This window comes from Epinephelus moara, chromosome 6, assembly GCF_006386435.1.
Source record: "Epinephelus moara isolate mb chromosome 6, YSFRI_EMoa_1.0, whole genome shotgun sequence".
Taxonomy (NCBI): Eukaryota; Metazoa; Chordata; class Actinopteri; order Perciformes; family Serranidae; genus Epinephelus; species Epinephelus moara.
The window spans coordinates 25,800,243-25,821,712 of record NC_065511.1 but is presented as its reverse complement, the minus strand read 5'-3'; the positions used below and the strand labels follow the sequence as shown (position 1 = coordinate 25,821,712).

The 21,470-nt window shown below is 43.8% G+C and overlaps 1 long non-coding RNA gene across 1 annotated transcript in view; it reads right to left on the bottom strand.

Moving 5' to 3' along the window:
* Positions 1-2,371: 2,371 nt before the first annotated feature.
* LOC126391588 (uncharacterized) overlaps positions 2,372-21,470 on the bottom strand; it is a 256,397-nt gene continuing 237,298 nt past the window's right edge. Inside the window, exon 4 of the long non-coding RNA XR_007570104.1 lies at positions 2,372-2,441. This is a non-coding gene — a long non-coding RNA (uncharacterized LOC126391588). The remainder of the gene's footprint in view (positions 2,442-21,470) is intronic.

Below are 21,470 nucleotides of genomic sequence, written 5' to 3'. Positions count from 1 at the left end.
GAACTGAGGGTCAGCCAGTGAGCAGTAACATCTTAGGGAGGACAACGTATGTGTGGGTGAATGCACTACATGTTGTACTGTGTGTGCTCTGCGTGTGTGTCAGGGGCCCATTACTAAGGCTGTGGAGCACTAAATCAGCAGTGCTACTGCAGTGGATAAAGCCAATGATACACGGATTACAGCCACACTCAGTCTACGCTGCCCGCATTTATCCAAAGCCAGACAGATAAAGAGACAGCACATGCATGTGTGTGAGTCTGTGGGTGTGAGTTGGACTTTATATGGGTCTGTGCCTCTATACATCCGTGCATGTGTGCGTCCATGTTTGTGTATACGCTTGGGAATGCATGTTCACACCAGATTCAAGTGTGTATTTACACTACTAACTGAAAGGTAGACAGATAGACAGGAAGAGAGACATGTAGCGCTAACTGCCATCATCAAGCAGAACCCTGTATGAGCAGTGTCTGTAGCCCGGGGTTGTATGGACTCTAATCCACCGCCAGCCCACTCCAATAAACAGCACCTTATCCATGTCGCACTGAGCCCACATTTACCACTTCAACTCCCGCCACACAAAACCACTGGCAGAGCACTAATTTTTTACATAAAAAGATATTTTTACAGCTTACCGAGGATGGAAACTGCAGCAGGGGGGATTCAGGAATTTTGACATTCTGAAAGCAAAAGTTGAATCAAGGGATTAAAAGAAATTGTAGGTGACAGTTGGGGCAAAATTTTTAAGCATTTGAAATCATTTTAGCACAGGTTTTAGGTCCACATGTCCAAGTACGATAGTGTCTCCAACATCCTTCCCAGCTCCAGCCTTCTCCTCTAACGCCAGCCTCATCCTCAGTTCAGCGTTAGACCTCCACTGCTCTAATTACACAGGCTGACCTCCCACAGGTCGCCTGAGTAAAGGCCCCCTAAAGATCAATATTCATTCTTTTAGATCTGTCATCCGCTTTTGACACTATCGACCACGTTCTGTGTCTGCTCTCCCCCTCTCAATTCTCTATTCATCTATTTACCCCCCTCCCAACCCCCATATCAGTGCTTGAACCTGGTCTACGCTCGCTGGAACGGAGGGAGCTGGTACTTTTGAGTTTGGGCTACTTGCACACTGTTACTTTCAACTCTAAACTGCCACTTACAGATGGCATACTGTGGTTATATTATCAGACTGACTGCTCTATTTTCTGCCCAAAATGAGAAAAAAATTTTTTTTAAATCTTCGCAGGTATAAGCCTGGAGGGGCTCATGCATTTAGTCATGCATGTGTACACATAGGGGAATGTGTGCATATGTGAGTGTATGTACATGTATCTGTCTGTCCGCAGCTAATCTGGCAAACTACCAGACCTATCAGCCTAATATCTTGTGTTTACATATATGACTTTATGCTAAAGGACTTCTTGTGTTTGCTTTGATTCACATTTGTTGAAAAACCTGTTTTACTGACTGTTTTATACCGTCATTGACTGCTGACTCCTCATTCCTCTTAACCGGCTGCTACAGGTGATAGTCTTGCAAGAAATTCGGAAATTGTCTCAGCTGAAAACAACAAGCTTTACCGTCTGTTGCAGGCCACATTTTGGCTTCGTCGTGGCTCAAAAATTGACATACATAGAGAAGTTTTACTCTCATTTGGAACCGGAACATCTGAAGATTTATTCTTTACTCGATATGATTATGATCCACTAAAGTTCAGCATGATATGAAATGAATAAGTCGACCGATTTTGTTTTCTTGGCTGCCATTTTGAGTGTACGGGAGCCAGGAGGGACAATTCCAATTGGGCACAGCTGCATCACGTTCTGGCTTCAACCCAGTTTTAAACTGTCCCACCACATGGCGTCACAACATGGCAAGGTTTCTGAAGCGAAGTGATTTGCCTGTACAATTTTTTGGACTTGCTGGTTTCGTAGATTTGGTCATTTTTTGTTGATATTTGCACTTCTACCATAAGTAAGTGAGAAGGCTACGTAGTTAAACTGTTATTTTCTTTGCCTGTTTTAATTTTGTTTTTTGTTACTTCCTACTTTATTGTGTTGTCGGCTATCGTTAAAAGTCCAGCTATGAATGTTATGGATCAAAGATTCGTGGCTGTGTTTTCCTTATTAAAAAATAAAACATTCACCCTCGTTATTATATTGTATTTTCTTAAATGTGCTTTGATGCATCTGCTGGAATAACAAGAATTGTCGAGAGTGGCCTTGATCAGCTCAGGCTGCCGGTACGCAGCCGCCTGGCAGAGATCTGCTCTCTACTGAGTGCTCTTTTCTAGTTGAGACTGAGTTCTGCCAGACATCTGGTGGAGAAAAGCACAGTCTTATGCTCTTACCTTCACAATCCTGTAGAAATAAATGCCCAACCATGACACCGGAATGGAAACACCACATGAGCCATCCTTATGTGAGTGAAGGCTGGTCCTCTTGTGTCTGGAAATGAGAAACAAACAGAATAACAGGTCTTGTTGATCATTCATCTGCTGCGCATAATTCAGGTGCTCATTAAAGCACCTTTGTCATTTCAGTTTAAACTCTAATCCACATATACTGCACCTTTTCAGACTGCAATAGACACGTGTCAAAACATACTGTATGCACAGAAGAATACAGACAAAGGTATACACACAACCTACTGAACTCCGTCTCACTTTCTTCAACACTCTTTCTCTTATAATTCCACAAGTAAAGTTAAAAGTTAACTTGATATTACATGAACTTGAAATATTTTTTTAATTTTTTAATAGGGCTTTGGGGAGATTGGGGCGGTAGGGGTAATAGGGTAAAAGACCAGCACCCTAAGCTAAATTTCGACACTCATCTTTCCACCTGTAGTGCATCATTGACTTTGGCCGGGCCCGCTGGCCTCATATTCTCCTCAGCAGTGTTATTGTAGATAAGCACCACGTGGCTAATGAACAGAGAGAGGGCCTGTTGAAGGTCAGCCTCTTCATTTAGGGGCTCTCCAATGGTCTGGCCCACTCTGCATGGCTAAACGCATCATCATAATAATGCCAAGGACCCACCGTTTTAAAACTCTTGCATCTTTTTTTTCCAGCCCCCAATATTGCCTGGCATACTTAACTTTACGTCTCCGATATTCCCCTTCATCTGAATTATGTTGATTTCCCTGTTTCTTTCTGAAAGGCTTTTAAAGGTCTTGGCAATTATCCTTTTCTGGATGTGCTTAGAGAAGGATGCTGTCCATCCAGTGTCTGCTGATGTTAGGGAAACATGATTTAACACAATCAGAGATGCAAAGCTAGGCTGGATGAGGGTGCTGATGTGACCGGGTGCCAAGGCCGGCCAAGGTCATGTTCATCTGCATGATTAAGGGTGATGAATTCTGCCCTGACCTCTGGATTATGCCAGAAGGAAGTACCAGAGTATCAGTGTGAGTGTGTCTATGTGTGTTTACGCGCAAGCACTTGGTATACAAGTACGTCCTTTTTGACGTTTGGAAATATTATCTAAAATTTATGAGATTTTCTTTTTCCTCCACTTCAATCCAATTCTTTTTTTTAATTAAAAACAAATGCTCTTAATGTCTTTTCACCATTCCTCTGCTCCACACTGAACTATCTCCTTCCTTGATTCTTGCTGGCTATTTGGATGTGAAGAGGGTCTCTCTGTCTCTGTTTAGGTTTCTCCTCCTGTCCTCATCCTGGATAAAGGGGAGGCAGATGTGGTCTCCCTGCTCTCTACTGTCCCCTCCTGGAGGGACCAGGCAGCTGGTTTCCAAACACTGACACCTGCCCATCACACTCACAACGCTGAGAAACTCATTCATTAGGACCCTGCACTTCTGTCAAAACTCAAACAATACAGAACCATGTTGTTTAATGCTGCTTCTTCTTAGACATCTGTTAATATTTAAAAAACAATACCTCCCTCACTTTGTTCAAGGGTCTCAGTGAAGGAAAATTTCACTGCAAGAAACCAGAGTTTATGTCTGCTTTAATAGGAAGTGGCAAGAAAAACCAGTGTGCTAAACTTTTATTGTTTTTTGATTACCAAACTCAGAAGTGAGCTGTGTATTTGTTCACACTATGTGCTATTTTAATCTACGCACTTTATTGTCCTTCAAATAATGAAATGTGAGTACCATACTGCAGATCTTTGCTGAAAGCATTCATTTAAGGGATAATTCTGCGTCTGCAATCAGGAGAGGGTGACAGTGCCCCCTTTTAGCATCCTACTGTATAGTAAGGCACAGTAAAGTATGCTGTACTGTAAGGTATACAGCAGGCGAAGGTTATTTCTGTTAAAACTAAAACATCCTGAACCATTTTACTGTAATTCTTGCCCCCGTCATTATTTCTTCCCAGTACCTACTCCTTTCTGTAAGTGTCCAGTCCAGCTCTAAAGCCAGCTCCAGTATGCCAGCTGGCAGGGGGAACAGCCAGAAGCCTTATTTACCCCCCCAACATAGTCCCCCCTATGAATACTAATGCAGCAATGCTACCGGGGCCGCAGCAGAGACGAGGAGGGAGCAAGGAAAAGGAAAGATGGACAGAAGGAGAGAGAGAAAGAGATAGAGGAGTGCAAGTGGAACTGTGTGGTGGGAGGGGGGCTTTCACATCTTGAGATTTCACATGCCTACACACTCATACACACAAACACACAGCACCCCTCTTTGCCCTCTTTGCCCTACCTTGCCAGTTAACGAGATGCGGGGATCATTTCGTGAGAGAAAAAGGGCTCCTTTAGCTTTGCGTCCTGAATTAGAATGCTCATTTGATATCATTGTTTCTAAAAGAGCGAGGGAACAAGGAAAATACCCTCAAATTACTTTAGGCAAATCCTGAGCCACTACTTCCCCTCCACTTTACCTTACTTTTCTTCCTCCCAACTCCCAGAGCCTTGTACTGTTCCTCCAATGCCCCGACGGACACAAGAACAATGGCTAGAGAAGGGGGAGATAGGAGGGAAGGGGGGGTGATGGGAAAGGAGGAAAACAGGAGTGAGAGGCCTCCACAGCAGAGGGCCAGGTGTCAATCACCTCCTCAGGTGGGCTTCAGAGACACGCACACACGCATGTACTGTGCACCTCCAATATCTTGGGGAATTAAAAATACACTGGCAGAGAGCAGAGAGGAGAGAGAGAGGAGGAGAGACAGTGAGATGGTAAAAGAGGAAAATGAAAAAAAAAAAAAGGTAGGAGAGCAAATGGGACAAAGGGGATGTGCAGGGAGATGGGCCTGGATGATGCAAAGGTCGGAAAAAGAATTCAAAGAGCGCAAAGTAGATTCACTGAAAGTCATTACCTGCCACAAATTACCTGGGCAACAAGCTTAAAATAAATAAATAAATCAGTTTGCATCAACAACAGAGGAGAGTGGGAGAGACTGGGGAGATGCAGGCGAAGGGCTTGGGGGGGAGAGGCGAGAGGAAGAGAGGGAGGAGGAGGATGGGAAGGAGGCGGAGGGGGGCAGCGGCTGGAGAGGGATGAAAAATCGATGGACAAACAAGTGAGAGGGCGCTTGCAAAAAGGAAGCCAAAGGGGGGAAAAATTAAGCATTTAAAGAAATTCTGTTTTGGTGGTGTGGAGGAGGATGAGAAAAGGAGAGGGGGGAGGGAGGTGGGAAGCCGGGAGCACAAAAGCGCCTGAGGGTGGAGGGGGGTGAGTGTGGCAGAAACGGACGGACCACAATGCCCTGCAGCTCGATAGGGTTGAGTGACCACATCAGGTCTAGAGGCGAGCGTTGAGACATGGGCGAAACCCGATGGCTTTAAGTCAAGAGGATTAGATTCAGGGTCTCTCTCCCTCTCTCTTTAACCCCCTTTTTTCCCTCCACCTCTTCACCCTCGTCTCAGCCCCTCTCGTCGTGTCTGTTAGGTGGAGTGCCCCAGTGCAGGTCGTCCAATCAGTAAAGAGAAGGACCAAAGTATTACTAATAGTCTGGTTTTAATGTTTCAAGTGGTAAACCAGAGTGCTGGCCTGTATGCTCGGCACCAAGGTAAACAGGTCAATAGTATTGATCCTGATTCTGACTCTCTCTTTCACACACAAACACACACACAGACACACACACACACACACAAGCGCACATACAGCTCCACAGCTCAGAAACATGGAATGCATTAGGAGCTTTCTGCATTGCACCGAAGTTGAGGATAGGGAGTTGACACATGCATACACACACACAGAAATGGAAACGCACACACACTTCTTTTTTTTTTTCAATATTCACACATGTAAAACAGCAAAGCACACCCTAATGCCGGAATCCCACAGGCTCTGACACTCGAAACAAAACAGGTACATGCAAACACATATCGACTCCCTCATATCGTCATGTCTAATTTCGCTCTGTCGAACAATACAATAAAAAATATGTGGTAAGGAGCAGCCTACACAGCAGCAGCTGCACCCTAACACGAGGGCAGAGCGAGTCATTTGAATACAGATTCCTATTGTCCTTCTTATGTCAATAAAACTCAGCAGTGCTAAGGAACTAGCGTGGTCAGCAACATTATGGGACTAATTAGCATTTTCTTCTTTCTTCTGCTGGTTGATCTGTTTAAACAAGCCTGGGGGGTCTGCTGTACTTACTGTAATTAAAGCAAAAAGGAGTGACTCTTGCTTGAGAGAAGGCACACACAAAGGTTTCCTCACTAGGGGGGACCTTCAAACTGCACAACTAAGTATCCCAGAGTGGTTTTTGTACATGGAAATACAAGGGGCTATACAATAGGTAAAGCTGGCAGGTTAGTGCAGCGGTTAGTGAGTTTTTTCGCCCAACGGTGCTCCGATTTGTTCTTCAATATGGCCATACCTGTGGAAGCATCCCTGAATGATACTTACTTAACCCCTAGCCACTCCGGGAGCTCTGCAAAGTTGCTGAAGCTGCACCCCGGCTAGGCAAAAGAAAATTCCTCTTGGGCAATGCATAAAGAATATCAAAAAAAAGATAATGAAAGGAGCTGCAATAAATACACAGTATGAGTTGTAAAAAGACTGAGGAAGGGTTTCTTGCTTGCTTTTTCTTTTTCCACAGCAAGCAGAAAGGAGGTGGAATAAAAAAAAGTATAAAAAGGAATGTTGGAGAAAAGTTCTCTGGGAGGAACAGAGACGGGTTTTATTGGCTGATATGAAATCAAACAGACAACTCCTCTCCTCTGATAGTACTCAGTCTGCTCTGGCTGTGGGCCATGTTAGCAGGAGCCGTGATCACTGAGGCATTAACAGCACAGCAATGACACCAATGTAATGTAGCCACTCTGCTCTGGATTATGACACTTAGCGTGGATTGGATAACCCTTATTATGGCGTTCATTTAAGCTAACATGAGGCAAATTATAGGCTGTCATGACACAGATACCACGGCTGTTTAGACAAGAGCTGACACTAAGGAACTGCTGTTGCGCGGTTTGGCCTGATGTGATTGATGCAACAATTTCTCTGATGTGAAGTATCTCTGATCTGAAGCATGTCATTATTTTCCAAGTATATAATTATTTCTGAAAAGCCTTATTTTCGAATGAATTGTCTTCAAACTTCATGTTATTTTTTTCAGACTGATTAAATAATTTTAAATACAAGCATGTCTTCACATTTTCTGCCAACACACACACACACACACACACACACACTGCCATCCAGGAGCAAATGAGAGTGTCTTCTTTTTCTAACGGCTCAACGCTCTTAGTCTTCGCTTCCTGCTTGTTACAGCTATGTTCCTGCTCAAACACAGCCCTTCAAGCATATGCAACTGCCACTGCCGGTTCTACACACATATGCACAGAAACACTGATTGTTCATTTGGCTCGCCTTTCCACCGGCAAAGCCTTCGTTCTTGTCCAGCTATGCACCCCAGCCTTTAGCAAATCCTGGACACTGCAGCACCAAATCCACAACAAATCAGATGCTGTAGCTTGATCCGGCTGATGGTCATCATAAAGCCAACAGTAAGCAATATAAACACTGTGTATCATAGGTTTGCTCAGTTGATTTTTATCCTCTTGAAAAGGCTCTATAATCACAAGAAAACCTTTTGTTTAACACTGTTCTTTTCACCATGTATTTCTAAGGTGAATTGATTATGCAAAACTATAATTAAAGAGTGGATAGAAATGCTGTATATATGCACAACAATGGGTCTGTTCTCAACAATATTCTCACACAAACATCTCTGAAGGACACACAGGCTCATCAGCGATCACAACAGAAATTTACTTGGAATTTCACGTATATTTTTTCAAGAATATCTAACATTTTGAAACTTTTCAATTCAGAGAGGAAGCTCTAAACAGTCAAAATTGGTTTAATAAAAAAAGGCTTTGAATTTTTTGTATCATCAACTTAATTACAACAATAAAAGGCCTCTTAAATACAAAGGAACAGATAATGCTGAGTGCAAATTTGTTCTCCGTCACGCTGGAAAACTGATTTTGATGTTCGAAGTTTTTGTGTTATAATTTTATTAATTATTTTCCTGGACAGTCTGGATAAGATAGCCTCTGCAATGGAATGTGACAGAAGTAACACAGCAACAGTAACATTTTATAATTGCAGTGTGTATGCGCTACAAGCCCGCAGACTGTCATTCAAAGTAGTCCATACACTCGCATGTAAACAATGTGTGTATATGTGTGTGTCGAGACATGTTTGTAAACAAGTGTGTGTACATTATTGTCTGTTTCCACACGCTTACATGATGCATGATGTGTATAAGCGTGTACAAGTTGTGTCCTCTTGTATGTGTGTGTGTGTGTGTGTGTGTGTGTGTGTGTGTGTGTGTGTGCATAAGCCCTGGGGAGAAACCCCGTCTTAGGTTGTGTGTGTGACAGCCAGCCATCCTGCCATATCAAGACCTGTCAGCCATGCAACCCAACCCCAGCCACATCCCCTCTGTTCCTCCTCCTCCTCTTCTTCTCCCATCCTTCCATCTCTCCCTCTCCATCCAATCCCTCCATCCATGCTGCAGCCTTAAACAAGCACCAGTACTTATCAGCCAGAAAAATAATTGGGAGGTCTGCCGCCTGCAATACGCTGGTCCTCCCCTCCGTCCATCCGGGTCGCTTCAGCAGTGTCAGCTCCCATTAGGGGGAACGCCGGGCGCCAGGGCAAAGTCTAACTATCTCTATCACTGCCTCTCTTTCTCTGTCTGTCTTCCTTTCTCATTTTTTTCTCATTCTAAGCTATTAACGTTATCTATCCATCCACCTACCCCTACATATATATCTATATGTAAAGTGTTACCAATTTTAATCATTCCCAGACCCAAATGAGAGTCGTATAAAGTTTGATCTATAAGAAGAACAACTCTCAAAACTTGAATTCTCCAAACACCAAACAACTGAAACATTTACATTTGTTGTGTATTTGTTTGTTTCTCCCCTCAGCCTTCGTGAGAGAAAGACGGAGAGAAGGAAACATGGATCGTCTCCCTTAGGGTCAACAGAGCGAGTGTGTGCGGCGTGGGGTGAAGCGGACGGTGTTGTGGTTGCTCTCCGGAGTATCAGTACGTTGTCACTGTCATGTCACAAGGCCGTCTGAGCGTCTCGTGTGGTCGAGCTGCCTGGCAAGCAGGGAGACAGAGAGATAGATCCAAGGGGCCAGCGGGAGTTGATGTTGATGTTGCACCGCTGTTGTTGTGGAGACGCGTGTTTGTGTCCATGTGTGTGTTTCTACATTGAGGAGCCATGACAGGGACAGTGGTTCAGCTGTCATTCCGGGCGCTACGGTGCGATTGGCCGGGGCTGACATGTCATGGGGGTTCATGTCCAACAGAGCAGCGTGTGGGTGCTTCTGTGTGTCCGTGTGTGCACTGTAGTACAAAAGGGGACGCCAGGGTATTACCTCCCAAACATCACAATCACTGTGCCGTGTCGTTCTACCTCCCCACATAAGCATGACATGCCTTGACCTGCACCAGCCCACTGGTATTTGGGTGTAATAACCCTTTATTGATACACAGGGGAGAGTGGCATAATGTAAAAGCTCCTGCACACTGAAATCAAATCTATTTACCTATGATACCCAGGGGTAACCGACTACATGTGACCATCTATAGCTACACATAAAGCCTTTAGGCAGTGTGAACTGTATGACCCTCTATTTATACTTTTTACTACACTGGTACTCAATGATGTCCTGTAGGACCCCTTAGATGGCCATCCAGTGCGTCACAATGAACCGTTCACAGTTGACTCTTGCATAAGCGAGGGCACTTACTAAACCTCTGACCCATTTCAGAATACATTACGCACCTAACTACTACTCCCACGCACGTGTCCTCCAACGCCTAGATACCATTTTGCCCTTGAGCCATTTCTGCCCAAGCTTTCCTGGTGCAAGTCCAAGCGGCCGCAACTGCCTCCCACAATGCACGAGGTGACATTGAGAGGCCCCCGTGTCTCGGCGGATTTGGGGTATCCATCCGGCTGCCCGCGCACAAATAAATAATGCAATGGCCGGCTAATGCGGTGGGCCCTGACGCAGTGGCTGACGTTGCCTGCAGCTACCTTTGGGCTGGAAAATAATTACCATGCAAAAGAGGGGGGAAAAGGCCCCCATACATAGTGTAATGGGCTAAAATGGGGTGATACAATGCAGCTGCCCTCCACGCTTCGATGCCTCTCTCTCTCTCCCTCTCTCCCGCTCCTTCTTTTTCTCCATCTCTGTCACTCTCTTAACTCTCTCTTTTCTCTGCTATACACAGTAGCCACTGCCTAGCCAACCAGTGTTGTCCATTCCTCTGAGGAGCTCAGTGAGATGAGAAGCTGTTAGTGGCACCAGCCTGATATTCATGGATCCGGGGTTTCCACTGACACACTGTCACACTTGTTACTGTAGATACTACAGGAGTTGCACAAGCAAAGGAGCAATTTGGACTGTCTGTTGTGTGTGATGAGTCTGTGCATGCTTTATTTTATGTATAAACAAAATATAAATACATTGTGATCATTACTTTGAATATTACAATATTTTTTAGGGGCGAAAAAAGTCATACCAGATCAGTATACATCCCTAGTATCTATGCAACCATGCCCCCAACAGTGTGTAGTATTCCAATTAGGCTTTGGCATTGACATTGGCCTCAGTTTACAGTGGAGCAAACAGATGGGTCGGTATGTTGACTAATCCAGTGCAGGCAGAGACGTGCTGATCATGAATAGAGGGCTGATCAATGCACTGCTGTTTACACAGGCCTAACAGTGTTTACTGAGACACATTTAAAAACAGCCCTCCTGCTCTCATCTATCAACCCGGGTGCAGGACCGAGAACGATGGTGTCATTTATCTTGGCCCCCGAAACAGACATTTACTGTACAGGGGTTATGATGCACTCAAGAAATACTGTGACAAGGGGAAAACATTTTTTTGTGCACTCAAGAGTACAGTGCTTACAAATGTTACCACCACGGGTACATCTCCAACCACCATGAAAGCTCTCAGTATGTTATTGTGGGTACACATTTGCAACTAATGATGCTATTTTTGTGGATATAAAGGTGCAGCTTCTGTGATCAAAAGGCTCAATTCTGCCTTTTTTCTGAGTGAAGGTTTCTCTTGTATGTGTGGGACCAAGTGAACAAAAAAAAAACATTAACCAACGTGATAGGAATCAAGTGCCGTTTTTCTGACACCAGACTGAAAAGTGATGGGAAACTGCAGTGGGAAAACACTTATATGTGGCCTTTGACAGAATTTGAACTTGGAAAAAAAAGTCCTGAGGGCTGCATTTGAGACTAAATGACTATGGTGTTTTGTTGCAGCAGTGAAGCTATCATTCACGCTTGCTGTCCTGATCCATGGAACAACAACAGGCTCCTTTAATAGCAACCCCAAAAACACTTGATTGAATTGAATGCTTTTGCACATAAATGTTCATTTGGTATTCCAGCCTTCCTCTTTCCTATTTAAAGGAGCCATCATGTCCTTCACACTTTTGGTCCAAGGGCAATATACCATGAAAAACTGAGCTGTGATCTACTGCAGCCCTTCCACGCATCTTGACCCCCATCGTCTCAACCCCACTTTCTATTGAATACTGTGGGATGGGGGGTGAGCGCCATGGAGACCGCAGGGCATCCTGGGATCGGGGCATGCCGCCTGCCACCAGGTCCCCTTCACTCTAGGGGCTTGTCAGTCAAAGCAGAAAACTTCCCTTTGAAGCTCTGTCAACTCTCTGGAGTGTCTCATTGCCCCAAACTCAGCCCCCCCACTCCAAACCCCATCCGGACTCCACACCTCCGTCCCCCCTTATCCTCCCATGTGCTCTCCTCCTCTCCCTCTGTTGCTCCCTCCCTTCCCCTAGTGACCCCCTCTTGAAATTCGCTGTCCACTGTCCCCAAAAGTTATCCCCATATCCCCCCTTATCTCTGTCTCAAGCTATGCAATCCAAAAATTGAACTTGGAGAAAAAAAGAGTGGCACAGAAAGAGCTTAGTTTCACTTTTGCAAACCAAATAAGGTTTAAAATGGTAAGGCGTCATGAGAGAGTAACTCTTAAGCCCTGAGACAGACACGCAGGGTGAATCCCTACAGCTCGCTTGGCTCAATCGTGAGTGACACTGACGGCTCTGGCATGTTGTCCCGTTCCAAAAAAAAAAAAAAGTGAAGAAAAATGAAGCTGCATTCACAATTCTGGCACATGCTGCTTGATAATCGCTGATTAAGACATAATTTTCACACAGATCAGGTGCCAGCGACGGAAACCGTGGCAGCTGTTTGGTCTTATCAATTAGGGCATTGTTAGTTTTATAAATCTGAATCGCAAAAAATGATAAATTTGACTTATCAGCAGCACCGCTTACAGTAGATGCATGATGCCGAGGTGCGGGGAGGATGTGCTAAGTGCTGATGTTTAAGAAAACGCTTTGAAGGCACATGTATCATTGAGTGTTGCTCTCCATACCAGAGCATTAGACTTGCTGATGGCTTGTTTAAGAAGTGATGAAATGCGTATTAGATTTGTTGTGACTCAAACAGCTGTGTTCACACCTCACACTGGCTTGTTAGTGCTGCCGGTGGATTTCAGATAAGTGCTCATTGGCTTCCTAGCTACCTACGCTAAATGCCATAAAGTGTGTGTGAAGAAACATGTTTTCCAAGCATGTGTGTGCTCATGTGTGAATACTGTATCTGCAGGATGTGTGCACATGTGACTTGAGTCCATCTGTGAAAGTGTATTAAAGTTTATAGTGTGTCACACCTCAAAAAGAATTAATTGAAAAAAGGGGGAGACAGATAGCTCAAGCCCGGGGCTGCTGAATATGAAGTCTGAGGCTTAAAGAAAAGTCAGGAGGGACAAAGATAAAGGTGGAAGACTCAACAGTTTTCTCTTTGAGAAGCCTTGAGCCCTGCTCAGTGAGACAGAGCACATTTGAGGTGTTGTTCTCGATTACCTCAACTAGCCAAGACTGACCAATTAACCAACGCTAGCTCCTAATTAGCTGGATTTTAATTAACACCCCCGGCGTAACCACTAGCATCACCACTTTCCTCGAAATCCTGCAGTACATCAAATCCGCTCAGAAGCTTCTGACTCATTCTTACATCAACCTCTTGTGCAAGTTTATAATCTAATGTCTGCTCCCGCTGATGTCACCAGCATCCGTAATCAATTTGGGGGGTCTAAGATTGGACATCTAGGCCATTACACAAACGACCAGCATCCATCAACCAAGCGGATCTATGGGGCAGTGAGTCACATGAAACACATAGCAAGGCATTGTACATTTGACCCTGGGAGTCCATTTGACTGCACAGCTCCCTCTCCCTCTGTGACAGTGCCGAGGTGTTGCCCCCTCACTGCCGACACGTGGCTGGCAGGCTAGCTCATGGCCACGGGGCCTGCTCCTTTGAATAACGGCAGGTTAAGACATAATCATCTTCAGCAAGGAGAAGATTCACTTTGACCTCATCACCTCCATCTCCCCATTCCCAAGCCCTGAGAGAGATGGAGGGAGAGACAGAGAGGGAAAGACAAAGAGGGAGAGAGTGAGAGAGCAAATTACAGTGTGAACCCAGAGGCCAAAAAGAGACAGAGGGAGCGATTGAGGGTGAGGATAGTTAGTTCTCGCCTTTGATGCTTAACTCTCGTCGACAGTGCAAAGACTGAGAATCATAGAGATGTGCGGCGAAAAACCCTCTCTGTGGGTTGCTGCGCTACAACCCCAAGGCTGCACAATCATTCTCACATGTTAATGGGCTGCCATTTGGCCCCTAAATCAACTGAGGGCAGGAGACTGAAGTGAGCAAAGCATAAGACAAATATCCAGTCCATTACAGGAAGCCAGTGGAGTTCAAGTATGAAAACATTAAAAAAAATGACAGATGTAAAACTTTTCCATAATAAATAGACATTTCCTGAGACAAGATGGCGCATGTGATGCATCCAGCCGCACGTGGTAGTACATTCACAAAAACACGAGTACATGTGGCATAAAGGGGTACACAGTGGGGAGTACCACCACAATTGATGAAGAAAATTCTTCTCATGTACCCCGTCCCAGTTTTAGACTTCAGATTCTCTCTCTCCCACTCTGCCTCATGCTCTCTATCTCCCTCTCTCATTCTTCCTCTCCCTCTCTGGTCCACTAACCCAATTTAAAAGCAAGCAGCCAGACACCTCCTCCTGCAGTTTGTCTGGGACAGTAGACAGCCCTGTTAGTAGGACTACGCTTCTAATGACTACATTCTGACAGTGTGTGTGTGTGCATGCGTGTGTGTGCGCGTGTGTGTATGTGCAGCATTTATGAGCGTGCACCAGTGCAAAGCTCCAAAAACTACTTACGGATTGAGACCTCAGTTCAGACACACTTGTCTGTAAACACAGCTGTCTCTATATTACTGCACAGTAAATCCACACACTTCCATCTGATATAGTTCTAACCAGGAATGTGCCGGTCAAGTTTTTTGTTCTTTAATAATGGGTTTCTGCTGTTACAGGCTTTGATCCAATTATTGTATTAACCTAAAAGTCGATAAATGTAAATCTGACACATTCAGTCCTGATTCAAAGTTATGAAGCTGAGAGGCTTAAATGATTGATATGATATAGGCTGTCACTTTTTTGTAATATGTCTTATTGGTTTTCAAAGTCTCTACCCCTAAAAATATACCAAATATGTATATTAGACATCAATTCAACCATTCCTCCCGTGACTATATAGAAACTATGTTCATTATACATATTGACAACTTGCATCCCTGCCAGCCTGCCCACCCATCCACAGGATTGCAGATTACAAGATACATTCAGGTAAAAGAGGAAAGCTAACAGAACTTCACCAAATAATTGTATTAATTACCCAAATGATAGAATAGAAAGAGAGGGGAAAAGGAAAGAAAAGAAAATCAAACGAACAAAGCTAGCAAACACAGCTAACCCCGTATTCTTTATCGAGCGGTGTCTGTAACGAATCAAAAAAGTCCAAAAATGGACTCCATATCTTAATAAAGGTTTGAGAGTACCCTTTGAGTGTGTATTTCATTTTTTCTAACTTTAAGAAATACGTAACATCTCCGACCCAATGAGAAAAGGGTCGGGGAGTGCGTTTAGAGGAACCGAACGTCTTGCTAGGAGAGCAGCCAAAGCTATAACCGCGTGGGCTATATTTAGTAGGATAGCACGTGATTCCTTCAAAGTTAAACCAAAAAGTGCACAGACTGGGTTGGGGTCCAACTGGGTTTCAAACATCTCGCTAATAGCTTTAAAAATAGGTTTAGGACCGTCACTTTTTATTCAAAATTTTAATGTTTTCTTTGAACATAGTTAGTTTTCCAACCGTAATGACCTGTTGGAATTCAAAATTTACCATCTATAAGCGCAATGGACCATCTTTTCATTGTCTATATGCCAGCAGACCATTTGAAGTAGTTTGCCTCATGAGCAGAGGGCGCTCTAAAATTTCACTCTCAGCTTGGCCTGCCCTCTTGACCTATCAGTACTAAGCTTAAGCACAAATGCTAATGTTGTGATTTGCTACAAAAATGGAGGACACTGGCTAGCACAGCTGTCCTGAGTGGGCAATAATGTCACCAAAGCATCTGAGAAGCAGTGTGTGGACGTATTTTGGGTTCTACATCGCAGCTGTCTTAGTCTACAATTACAAATCTGTGGACTCATCAGCTAATGTCAGCTTGCCACCAAAGTGAGGCAGCGGAGGCGCTACAGACGAGTGGAGGAACGCCAAGTATACAACCTCGTCTGACTGCCGACTATTCGGCACACTCACCTTCAGCAGGCTGCTTGCCAGAAGCTCGTAAAAATGCTTTCACCACCAAGACAGCAAGATTTATATGCAAAGATATGTGGCCCATTGGTACTGGTACAGGAGAGGGGTTTAAGGATGTTATGACGGAACTGGAGCCACGAAATAAAATTCCAATTCATATCACAATCTCAAAACTTATAGTGCAACTGTATGACAACATAGGAAATCATAAAAGGCTATAACAAAGGATAAGAAACTCGCTCTTACCACAGACGGATGGACTTCACTGGTAGAGGTGGGCATCGAAATTCATTCGGAAACCAATTTCAAATTCATTTGATGACAGCCCTGATATGATATGGGTGAAAATTTAATTGGGAGAATGCGACTCCTGAAATCAGCGTGACAAGATCCACTAGCGAGATATATCACTCTGTTAGAGTTATTGTGACTACAAAGGCACTCTACAGTGCTGTTAAAATGATGCCTCTATTACCTCATGAACAGTTTTTGGCAGTGTGGCCACAAATTCGACAACAGTCAATTTTAATTTTAACCTGTCATCAAGTTACTCACTGAATAAACCTTAATTAGCAACAGCTGATATGACCTAGTGCCCACAGTGTTTGTCATGTTAACCTGTGAAAACGACAGCTGAGGCCTTCTCACTCCAAGTCCATATTATTTGTCCAAAACTGTTTGGACACATTTTAAATATGACCTCACATTGTGTCCATCACATTTACACAATTACTCTGAAACACCGTCCATCATAAAAGTTTTTGGAACATGTTTGATTGTCTGCCTTTTTTGTGGGACACATGATCTGCAACAAGAGAGAGAAACGGGATGTACAGTGTCATTTCATAACTCAGACAGCCTATTTCAACAGGTAAGGAGGAGAGAGCGTGGAGACAGAGGAGGAGGACAGCTCAACCCCTTCAGATAGCCGCGGTATCAAATGTAAGACGCAGGCAGAGGGTTGTGACAGCCAGGTAGGTACCTCCAGTGGTACGAAGCAAGGAAGCAAAAGTGTCTTTATATTTTGTCTTGTATTTGGAATTTTCTGAACGAACAGAACAATAAAACACATCAGACTCAGCGTACAAGTTTCTGTGCATAATGATTTTTATCAAATGACAGATTTAAAAAATGCACGCTAAAAATACAAACTCAGTGTGAAAAGGGCTTTAGCGCCAGCTAAGATGAGAAATGTGAGTTCACTGCTCTTTGCCATAAAGCGAGGTGAGATGAACGATTTGTTACAGTTGGAGCAAATCAGTGTATTTTGCCAACCCTGGTGCCAGATTGGAGTCAATCACCAGTGTCACCGAATCATTTTCACATTCACACACTCTTAATTTTCACTTGCATATGGAGTGAGATTCTACCAGTGTAGATGCTGACTGTCAGTAAAGAGAGCAGCATGTTGAAGAGGGCAAAACACTGTAAAGAAACAATCAAAGAAAGGATCAGTTTTATTTTAGCCGATACTGATCCATTAAAAATGTCTGCCTTGGTTCAGGATCGGCTAACTCTAACATATTTATAGAAAAGGTCTTCCATTATAACTTAAGCTAAATGTGTTGACTGCTTTCTTGACTCAAACTAATGTGAACTACCAAAAACTTACCAAAGTCAATGGATTTTTAAATTCACATGAGGCTCCAAAGTTGTAGATGACACCAACATAATTGTCTGCGAATCGTAAAGCCGTATTAGGATTCTCCTGGTCAAATGAGTTGAGCTATTTAAAGTCCTCACCATTCACAGAGAGTAGTAGGTGGTTCACTCATGAATATACGCACCAGCCAAGCAGCGCTTAGGATTCAAGTGACTTGACTTGGCATTTTATGTTTTAATTGTCTGCGAGCAGGAGGTCAATCCACCCAAAACGTTGCAGACCGTTGGTGTGTAGTTACTGTAGATGAATGCCTGATGGCGTAGATATATGAAGGAAATACAACACAGTCACACACGCACATGTGGTTAGCCACTGATGAGGGGCAATTTTTTAAGTTAATTGATTTTTATCCCCTTATTAATTTCCTCAGCTTTCTCCCTCCGCCTCTCTCCCTTCCTCCCTCCCTCCCTCCCTCCCTCTCTCTGGCTTCATCAGCAGTCTGTCAATAGGCTTCGTAGCCATGCTCGATCCCTTATCGCCTCTGAAACGCCTCAATCAAATCCCAATCAGTCACTCATACCGCCCATCAGCACCAAACTCTGCGCGCACACACACACAGAAACAGATGATAAATGAAGAATGTAAACACAAACACATTTACACTCATACACACCTTTGTTATTATTGAAGTCTCTCTGGTTAATCAATAAATCCAGCGATCATATACTCATTAGTCCCAATTACAGTAAAAGGGTTAGTTCCTGCTTTGACAGAGTGGAGAAATATGATGTGAAGAGATTCATGGCATAGGACGAAAAGAAAAAAATCCAATGTTTGCTCCTTTTTATCTCAATAACGTTAAAATGTTTGTCTTTAATTCCTGACTGAGAACTGTGCTGTTCTAACATTCACAAATTGAATCGTTTTCTTCACTGCGTGAGTCCACTTTTTCCTGACATGACATGATTTGGTATCATGATCATTATCATGTTTTATTCAAATATTCTTTTTTTAATCTTCCTCAATGCAAAAGGATCCTTTTTGTATAATTCATAAGGTCAATCAATACTTTATTTCCACACTGGAGGATATAGAAATGTACAAACTGTAGAATGTGGAGACCATTGAGTTTCAGACTTCCTCTACGTGCACTTCATCTGTGATGTGCTCTAATCATGGCGAAGTTTACTGACAAAAGATGAAAACAGAAAATTGTTTGTTGATTGTAACTTTTTCGTGAAATCACATTCTTGATTTCAAACAGGGAGTAAACTCTAATATTCTGAGTATTTTGCAAATTAAATATATACCTGGATTCTATGTAAATACATCCTGCAGACATAAGGGCACCCCCCCCTCCCTCTCTAGTCCCACCTTCCCTCCCTCCCCTCACCCCTCCTCCCTCCCGACATGTACCAGACATCATGTCTTCCCCAGGATGCAGCCCCACCCATGTCCAGCTCACAGTCCCAGCCAGCATCCACCAGCCCTGTTTTGTCATCATTAAACCTCCCCTGCTCGCCTCACTATATGTCACCTGCATGGGGTTGCCACCGCCGGCAGTGGAGGGGTTAACTCTATTTTGTCCAGGACCTCATGCCTGTGTGTGAATACGTGAGTGTGCGCATGTGTTTGTGTGAGTGTATCAGTCCACTTTGTGTACATGTCCACGCGGGCATGTGTTCCTGTCCATGCATGCCTGTTTGTTCACTTGTGTATGTGTGTGTGTCCATGCAGGACCGTGGTCTGCTGTGTGTGTGTGTGAGTGTGTGTGTGTGTGTGTGTGTATGTAAAGGAGAAATTTGCCTGTCCTTGCCTAAGTGAATGGCTAGGATTAAGCTGACAGCCCACCTTAGTGATGGCGAAATAATTGGTTGTTCAGCTCTGTCCTTGTCAGAGCGCTGACAGTTCTGCAGATGTCCTGTGCGGTTCTCCAAAGGTTAGGCTCAGCTGGGGCCGCCATTCATTAATCATTCCGCTCTGACAGTGCACCGAGCAGCCTGCAGCTGCCACCCCGTCCCCCTCAATTTCTGTCACCGCCTTGCACCACCACCACCACCACCACCACCAATACCCCCCCCCACTCCCCCTTCTAGGTCTCCCTCCACCCCCATGTGTGTGTATGTGTTTGTGTTCCCCATTGTACACACAAACAAGTATGCTTAAACATAAATTTGCATGAAAAGTCAAGGGATGTATACAAGCAACAGCGTGCCCCGTACATGAGAGGTGTGAACTGGACAAGCGGTAAGGTAAGGATGTAAACAAAACACACAACCTCAGAAGGAAGTCTTCTCTGCTAATGATCTAACTTGCTCTTCTCTCCAATTTATCACTCAGCACTGCAGCCAGTAAATGACCAACTCTCCTGTGTGCATGTAAATTCTCCTGTACTATGCAAACACCTGCAATTCTCGAGGCTTTTCTTAACGTCACTAACACATTACACAGTCCAGGACTTCACTAACCAGTATTAACCCTTATGGTCGATTAACCCAGTGATTCATCATGGATAATGGTGCTCCTAAAGCAAGTCTGCCTATGCATTGTACGGTGAGACTCCAGCAGAAGACGCGGATGTTTTATGAAATATAAATAAGGGCCTTATGTATTTAACGTGCATGGGAACTTATTCAATTTCAAAGACCCAGCTGAAAATTATTATTATGATCCGCGCGAGGTCAGACACACACACACGCACTAAAATTACCTCTTGTGTGCGCTAACAGTTCTGACCGTGTCAGCAACATTGTTCTGACCTCTTTCCCTTGCTCACTATCTAACGACCCTCTCAACCTATTTTGTCCCTCGTTCCAACCCATTCTCCTCCGCCTCCACAACTCTCTCAGGAGTGGTGTTTCCATCAAGGCCTTTGGCACGGAGGGGGGCTGCGGGGACGGGTGGAGGTGAGTGTAGAGAAAATGTAAGAAGGTACAGAGAGGAGGAGGTGGTATGGAGGTGTCCATTGGGCACTAAGTGGTGTGAAGAACTGAGATAAATCCTCCATTATGGTCTACCTGTTCCTCAGCATTGATTAACAGCTGGCGAGAGACAAGTGGCCAGCAGCCATGAGGAAACACTCTCTGGGTTCAGAACTGTTCTGGTCACATAACAAATATTTGCTCAAAAAACTGGCATAGTGTTACATAGGGTGGGTGGGAGACATCGTAAAATATATTCACGACAGATTTCATGCAATAAAAATATGCAAGATGAATTGATATTTAGCAAGCTTAGTAGATAATGGGTATTGAAAGCCAGTGGGAGGATGTAACTGAGTATATTTACTTAATTACTGTACTTATATTAAGAATACTTCTGATGTACTTGTACCTTAGCTATTTTATGCCACTTCATACTTCTACTTCACTACAGTTCAGAGGGAAATACTGTACTTGTTTCTCCACTACATTTATCCGACAGCTTTATTTCCTTGGTACTTTTCAAAATGTACAAAATCATATGACAAGCTTATAACATACAAGACAGTGTTTAAAGGGCCAGTGTGTAATATTTGGCATGGTTTATTGTCAAATCTGAATCTGAATCTGAATATTCTACCCATTAATATGTTTATATAAGTGTATAATCGCTATAAAATAAAATTCGTTTGGTTTTCGTAGCCTTATAATTATGCTTTTATATATATATATAGCAAGGGCCTTGCTT